Here is an 8844-nt window from a genome sequence, read left to right on the forward strand (position 1 = left end):
AGGGAATGAAGCAAAAGACTTACTTTCTCTCTCCTTGTATATTCTACAATTTTGTGTTCTGGCAAATATCAATTTAGTTGCCCTGGTAACAGGAAAGATTATGATTGGCATCCCAGCTTAAGGATATGGTCAGGGTTCCAGGGCCGAAGGGAGTAGAAAATTATTTTTTAAAGGGGTTTTAGATAAATGGTCTCACGGATGGAATATTTTCTATCTTCCAGTAACAATGTTATTTGTTCCTACTCAGCTTCTTGAGGGTTATAATATGGAAATATTGACAAAATTTCAATTTCAGTGTCCCTGTGTTAGGCAGGGACAGAAATCATTGTTTCAAGAAAGTCACTTGGGAAGAACTTCATAAAGGGAAGTAGACAGTTCAGTTTGCAGCTATGTTATACGGTTTGCTGATTTTGACTAGAGAAGAATTTTTTTTTACTCTTTGTTAAAGGTAATTTATTGAAATACAATCCACATTCCATAAAGCTCACCTCTTTAAAATATGTAGTTCAGTGTTTTTCAGTATTTTCTCATATACAATAGCTGTTGTCATTTTCTACTTCTAGAGCATTGTATTCATCTCTAAAAGAGACTGTAGTCAATACAAGTCACTTCCCATCTTCTTTCTTAAGCCTCCAGGGATCACCCTTCTTTTCATGAGTTTATCTGCTCTGATTATTCCCTATGAATGAAATCACACATGTGGCCTTTTGTATCTCCTATCTTTATCTTCGTGCAATGTTTACAAATCTTTTTATGAATATTTTATGCTTTGACAATCTCACACACATATGAAATGCATCTTCATCATATCTACCCCACCATTTCCCAATCTAATTCTTTTAACATATCCTCCTCCAATCTTTACGTTCTCATAGTCTTTTTTCTCTTTCATAATCTATTGAATCCAATTAATATTGTCCATATGCCCAAGTATATGAAGTCCTCCACTGCATGGGGCAACTTCTTCCTCCCAAACAGCCAACAACTACAATAGTGGTGGGGCCTCAAGGGCCCGTATCCCATCCATGTTGGGAATTTTACTGACTTATCTTATGTAGGTCTTGTGCAAGTAACTACGGTAACTGTTATTTCATGAGTACAACAGCCACCCCATGTCCAGAAGACATTTTAGAAGATGAGACAAGGGCATTGATGTTGGAAGGGAGAAGGGAGAATAAAGATCTGAAGGTCACCTACCTGCTTCCCTTGCTTATCTGTCTCTGTCTGTCTGTCTGTCTGTCTGTCTGTCTCTGTCTGTCTCTGTCTCTCTGTCTGTCTCTGTCTGTCTCTGTCTGTCTCTGTCTGTCTCTCTCTCTCTCTCTCTCTCTCTCTCTCTCTCTCTCTCTCTCTCTCTCTCTCTCTCTCTCACACACACACACACACACACACACACACTTTTAGTTCAAAAGCTTCAGCACATGATCGCTGATTGCAGCTAGACCATCATCTCACAATGTCAGTGTCAAGACTGATGTGCGAAGGGATTGATAGCAAACTGAAGAAAGGTGTCAGAAGAAATCATCTCTAACTTAAGAATTACTTTCTACATTTATCACATGACAACAACTGATAACTAATGGGTAGCTTTGACAGGTGTTTTTAATGCTAGCTGAGGATAGCTGAATGGTAAAAGAAACTGCATTTCATGGTTTTCCAGTACTCCTTGAAGAAACACTATATCCCATTATAAAATTTAATCAAATGAAAGTTTGTAATGAATTCCTTGGAAATGCATTTTTCTTTCAATTTCTTGGGACAATGTAAAGACCTCTGATGCAGGACAAAAATGACATTTGAGAGATTGCTGATTTATTTCAGGAAATAAACAAGACATAAAATGTCAAAAATACATCAAGGTGAAAATGTATCAGTGTTAAATAAGAAAAACAGGAGAAATAAAACATCTGATTAGAGTTTCCAGTGTGAAAATGAGGAAGCAATGTAAAATCCAGTGGGTCTTGTTACACCAAAGTCTAGGGACACAGCTGTGGCTTTTATTATGCTCTGAGAGAGCTCTCTACAATTGCCTCGTTTGCTGGTATTTCATAGATATGAAGTGTGTCTTAAGATCAATATAGATTTTTATTTTGGGGATTGAGAGAGTAGAAAGAAGCAGGTGGAAACAAAGACATAATAAAACAAAATAAAGTTCAGAAAAACAAGAGGATAAAAACACTGTGTAAAAACATGTTTCATAGACTGATTGAGAGCCAGGCTTTGGGTGGGTATTTGTTGGTTATGTTCTCATGCCCCATTGACAGGAGGGGAAAATGGGATTGCTAAATAAAATCTACCTGACAAAAGCTTATACTGAGAAAAAATATTAAACAGAATATGAGAAATTCAATTTCTAGTAAACAAAAAGTGATTTGACCTTAGTAGTGGACAATAAACAAAATCAAAAGGCAAACAAAACATTTTCATTTTTTTTTTTTTTGGTTTTTCGAAACAGGGTTTCTCTGTGTAGCTTTGGAGCCTATCCTGGCACTCACTCTGTAGCAGGCTGGCCTTGTACTTACAGAGATCTGCCTGCCTCTGCCTCCCGAGTGCTGGGATTAAAGGCATGTGCCACCAATGCCTGGCTTCATTAAAATTTTTAAGAAATATATCATTAATGATCTGAAAATTAAATAAACAGTTTGATATAATTTAGACTTCTTTGTATCTTTTTAGAGCAACTAAAGTATCTCAGTAAACTATTAAAATAATGTGCACATATAAAAATCTAAAGATAAAATATTAATTATATCATTTCTACATAGCAGGAACAAACAGAAAAATATTAAAATATTTACGTTAAATACAGACAAATAAATTATAAAACTCTAATGAGAAATAGCATCAAATGGATAAATATAAAGATACATTACGTTCAGAATATGAAAAATTTAAGTGTGGAATGGTGGCACACACTTGTCATCTCAGCACTCCTAAAAGACGAGGGACTAGGACCTTGAATTTGAGGCCAGCATAGGTGTACATGATTAAATCTCAAAGCGAAATAAAAGAAGGAAGTATATAATGCCATCCACAGTACTGTGCATAGTCATTGCTTGAGAGTGTTCTTGACAAGGAGAAGGGCACTGTTAGTGGGCTTCTGAGCTGAAAATTGCTATTAAAAGGTAAAAGGCTTCCCTCAAAGCCAGAACACCCTTGAAGCAAAACAAAATAGGAGGGCTTAGTGGCAAATGAAAGATTATTGCAAAGTCATGGTTATTAATCATAAAGAGAAATGTATATAAAAGTAAACCAAGAGAAAAGCCAGAATAGGTCATCTCCTATGAACACAGGGTAAAGTGGGAGAGAAGGGCAGGGAATGGGGTGATTGTGGCTCTGAGTTGTGGCTGTGGCTGTGTATTCCCTGCCAGTCTTTCCCAGGGCCAGTTTGCCAGTTGACTGGAGAGCTGAGGTTAATAACAAAAGTGACACCATTCATAACTTCGTAACAAATCACTCAACATCAAGAAACAGAGCAAAGACTCACTGCTCAGGTACTGAACAGCATCAGTAATAGGATAGCATGTCCAGGAGACTTTAGATTCCAATCAACAGTGTTTAAAACACCTTTATGTTTAGGTGAGAATTATATACTGCACTGTAGATCTTTCTTTCTGCTCCTTCCACTTTCCAGCCAATTTTTACCACATCATGTAAATGCTGTTACATATTTTTATAATGGAATGGTGTCTTAGTTACTTTTCTATTACTGGGATGAAACACACTGACCAAGGTAACATAAAATAAATTGTCTTACTGGGCTTGTGGTTTCAAAGGGGCTGAGTCCATGATGGCTGAATGAAAGAACAGCTGAGAACTCACAACTTGATCCACAGCCATGCAGGAGAGAGGGGTTGGAGGACTAGTAATGGCTCCAGTCTTTTGAAACCTCAAAGCCCACCCCTAGTAACACACCTCCTCCAACAAAGCTACACCTCCACATCCTTCCAAAAGAGTTCCACAAACCAGTATTCAAATATATGAGTCTCTGGGAGCATTCTTAATCAAACCACAAGTGGTTTGTAGTGTTCATAATAGACACACAGTACTTTGTAGTGAATCAAAAGTTAGTTATAGCTGTAACAATTTCCTAAATGTGAAAGGCAAACCTATAATGTTTCTGCAATACAAAGATGGACACTATTTTTGGCCAATGAATTAATGAATTATTTTTTTGTCAATTTAAACCATAAATAACCAGTTCTGAGAAGTATATATATTGCCAAAAAGGAAAAACAAGCTCAAAGGTAAATATATAGCAAAAAAATTAACATCAAAATACCAATGATAAATGCCAAATCTTAAAATCCATTTGAAAGAAATGACAAAGCCCCTTATGAGCCAGCAACTGAAGAGAAGAGAGGTACAATAACAGCAACATTAAAAGTCACAGTGGAAGGAATAGAATAAATATTTGGAAACTATTTAGAAGGCAGCTTGACATTTTGTTAAACAATAGCAGATTCCCTTCTGGGATCTATGACTTCTTTAGCCATAGGCTTCAGATCAGGCATATAGTACCATGCATAGCTTTCCCCTTGTGGAGTAGCTCTCAAATACAATCAGAAAGCGGTTAGATCCTACCATAACGGTAATGCCACACGGCATAAGTAGACACATCCTGATCATCAGTTCAGTATTATGGCATGAAGGCTCAACACTGACTGAGTTTATTGATGCATTTTCTACCCTAGAAACCTTCACAGCATCTTCTGTCACTATGAAAGCTATCCATCAGAAGGAATATCCCACCAAGTTTGAGACTGATTTCTCTATTACCTACAACCCAAGTGTGTGGTATCTGTAGCACTGACTTACCATCTAGTTGTGGTGGCAAACCAGGAACAATGGTAATATTCTACATTGTTTGATTATTTCTAGGGCCTCCCTAACCAAACACTCATAGAGAGGTATCGAATGTCTAACACTGAGATTTTCATTTAATATCCTAACTTTGGGGAACAGCACTGTCCACCAATGCAGGGCACTGCTGTCCAAACTCCATTTTTATTATATTTTGTGATTAGCATGCAAACTAATGAGCTCCCATAAGACTTTTTCTGATTTTCATTAGTGCGGTAGTTTGAATGAGAATGGTACTCATCAGTTCATATGTTTTAATACTTGGTCCTCACTAGGTAGAACTATTTGGAAAGGATTGGGCATATGGTCTTGTTGGAGGAGGTGTGTCACTGGGGACAGCATTGACGTTTCAAAAGACTCAGGTCACTTCTAGTGATCCTGCTTTCTGCTTGTGGACCTATATGTGAGCTCTCATCCACTGCTTCAGCACCATGTCTGCCTGTTTCTTGATAATGATGGGTTCCCAGCCCATTGGAACTGCAAACCCCAAATAAACCCTTCCTTCTCCGAGTTGCCTTGGTCCTGCTATTTTATCACAGCACTCTAAAATCAACTAATACACTTAGTAGGATTAACCAATACCCTATTCCCTCCTCTCTTCCATTCCCCCTGCCCTTCACCTCTATTTAAACCTTAGCCCCCAATGCCCCTCCACTCTTTTCATGTCACACCTGTTCTATTTCCCACTCTAATTATGTTTTTAATTGGGTTTCAAGATAGTACATTTCCAGAGAGGCATTTTCACCCACTCTTCGTTTTCTGTAAGCCCTCTCTGGGTCCCTTGTTTCTGCCATTTGACCATATTGATCCATGCTTATGCCTTTCTGCCCCCAGTATTTCCCTAATCCCATTTTACCTGTATTCTACTATTATTCTTTCTTAAGGCCCTTTTCTGGCTTCCTGGATTCCAGGTTAAAGCACAAAACTAGAGATCTGAAGCTCTGACCCTCATATGAAAGAGAACATGTAAAGCTGTATTTCTGGGTCTGGGTGACCTCATTCAGTACAATATTTTCCAGGTATATCTTCTACCATCAAAATACAACCCCTTTGTGAATATGCAGCATATTTTCCTCATCTAGTGATAAGCTGGTAGATCATCTAGGTTTATTTCTTTTCTCAGTCATTGTAATTATATCATCAGCAAGCATTGTTGTACTAGTGTCTTTGTAGTAGGCTACGAAGTCCTTGGGGTGCATGCCAATGAGAGGTAATACAGGTTCATATGGTAGCACAACCTTCAGATTTTTAGAAATCTCCAGGCAGATTTTCAAAATGGCTTCATTAGTATACACTCACACCAACAGTGTATGAGAGTTTCCTCTACACACACACACACACACACACACACACACACACACACACACACATACACAATTAAGTTAATGTTAATTGATACATAAAATGTAAAAATGGAAGCTGGGCATTGGTGGCTCACGCCTTTAATCTCAGCACTCAGGAGGCATGGGCAGGCAGATCTCTGTGAGTTCGAGGCCAACCTGGTCTCCAGAGCGAGTGCCAGGATAGGCTCCAAAGATACACAGAGAAACCCTGTCTCGAAAAACCAAAACAAAATTGTAAAAATGGAGATGTTAAACATGTATCAAGCGGTGCTTTGATTCATGCATATATTATATAATGTTTAAATTAGTTTAAATACAGTGTGTCCTGCTTAAATCAATGCAAGTATATCTCTTCGAACATTTCTTCTACATTTATCATTTCTGGTGATGAGAAGTTTCAAAGCCCTTTCTTGTAACTTTTTGAAATCTGTACTGATTTATTAACTGTAATCTCCCAACTATTCAATAGCACACAAGAAGTCATTCCTTCTGTCTAACTGTTAGGGTCTAAGAATTGCTGAAGAAAGATCTCAAATAGCATGAAAATGCAACAAACATTTATTCTGCAGAAACAGCCAGCATTCAGGGATCGATTCCAGACTCTTCAAACTTAGTACCATCAACCATGACCCATCATCCATGCCCTGAAACTCTTTGCAGTGCCTGAGAACCATAACCAGACCCTTATTTTCTATGATATCAACGTTTTTATTAAAAGTAATTTTTTCTCATCCAGTATATCCTAACCACAGTTTCCCTTCGCTCTATTCTTCCCACAATCCTCTCCTCTCCTGCTTCACCTCCCAGCAGAAAAAGTAGGCATCCAAGAGAAAACACCCAAACAAGGCAAAACAAAATATAATAAGAGGCAAAAGCCCTCACACCAAAGCTGGGCAAAGCAACCCAACAGAAAGGAAGAAGTGCCAAAAGCAGAAAAAAGACACAGAGACAAACCTGCTCCCACTGTTAGGAGTCTCACAAAACAAGAAAACATCCAAAACATATACAGAAAACCTGATGCAAACCTGTACAGATTTCATTATTACCACTTCAGTCTCTGTAAGCCCCTATGAGCCCTGATTAGTTGATGCAGTGGGCCTTCTTCTACTGGTTTCCTCCATCCCCTGATTCCTACAATCTTTCTGTCCTCTCTTTCATGGGATTCACAGAACTCCTGGGTGAGGAACCTGATGGAGACTTCCAATTTAGACTCTGTCTCCACATCATGTCTGGCTGTGGGTCTCTGCATCTTGAAACCTCTCCTGAAGACAACTGGACAAGGCACCTATCTATGAGTATAGCAGAATATCATTAGAAATCATTTCACTGATTTTTTTAGGTCACTCAAGTTTGGTTCTACCCTAGTTCTTGGGCTGTCCAGTCTTCAGTTCCTGGCTGTCCAAGCAAGTATCCAACATAGATTTCCTATCTTAGCAAGGGCTTCATGTTAAACCAAACATTGGTTGGCTATTCCTACAAGTTCTGTGCCACCATTGCCCCAACACATCTTGCAAGCAGGACAGACTACTGCAGCTGGGTTAGTGTTCATTTTACTCCTTTAGTAGCTTGCAGAGTACCTTCCAGAACCAAAGAGACTAGATCATAGGGGTGAAGACTGGGTAGGCACTGTTCAACCTCACCATATTCAATGAATTGAGAGGATGTTGTCCTTGGCAATGGACCCCACCCTCACCCCCACCCCACTGTCAGTTTGTGGAGAGAAAGGCTCTGTCCTAGTTTCATAGGATCTCCCAACAATTCAAGTGAATGCATCCCAGGCCCTCCACTAGAATCATTGCCTGGCTACAAGATGGCCAGTTAAGACTCCATGTCCCCCATTACTAGGGCCTCACTAGGATCACCCTCATAGATTCCAGGAAGTTTCCACTGCAAAAATATGGAACATTTCACAAATTTGCATGCCATCCTTGTGAAGGGGCCATGCTAATATTTTCTGTATCATTCCATTTTAGTATGTGCTGCCAAAGTGAGCACAGCTTTTATATTTTCATGTAAGATCGTATAGTACTTCTGTATGTTTGTTTTGACAGTTTTCATTAACACAATAATACTTAGTTCCACCCAAAGCATATGGATCCATCATAAAAAGAAGCAGACGGGGACAGGCTCCTCCCCTGTGTGAATGACTGGGAAATATCATGATAACTTCTTCGACTTTCTTAATTTCAATGAATTAAAAACCCTTATCTTTAAGATTAGTTAATGAAATCCACATGGCAGTGATTCTTCCAAGTGAGTAAGAACGTGTGCTGAGGGTGCATTACATTGTAAGTACTTTGTAGATAGAAGTATATGCCCATGTCATGTTTATACCTCTTCTACTATTACTTTGGATGATGGAGAAGCAATGGAAAGAAAATGGTAGTAAATAGGTTAAAACATGGTTCACGTTTGCAAATCACTAATGTAGAAAGATAGAGACATTGAGTAACTGCTTTCCATCATTCTGCAGTGCCTTTGGAGCCTGCCTGTTCTCTCTGCCCTGAGCAAGAGGGTTCCAAGAAAAGAATATAATGGGCCAAACCATGAATAGATCCATATTAAACCCACTTATCCATAAGTATGGCTTTATTCTGGTGAGAATGAACATGGCAGGGACTGAGGTGAACTCCTATGCTCT

At 38.8% G+C, this 8844-nt stretch overlaps 1 non-coding gene across 1 annotated transcript; it reads right to left on the reverse strand.

Annotated features, from left to right (window-relative positions):
- Window positions 1–8094: 8094 nt before the first annotated feature.
- Window positions 8095–8198, reverse strand: LOC113835241. The gene has a single exon (XR_003484617.1). It is a non-coding gene; the product is annotated as a U6 spliceosomal RNA (small nuclear RNA).
- Window positions 8199–8844: the final 646 nt, after the last annotated feature.

This window comes from Cricetulus griseus, chromosome 4 (genome assembly GCF_003668045.3).
Source record: "Cricetulus griseus strain 17A/GY chromosome 4, alternate assembly CriGri-PICRH-1.0, whole genome shotgun sequence".
NCBI classification, from domain to species: Eukaryota; Metazoa; Chordata; class Mammalia; order Rodentia; family Cricetidae; genus Cricetulus; species Cricetulus griseus.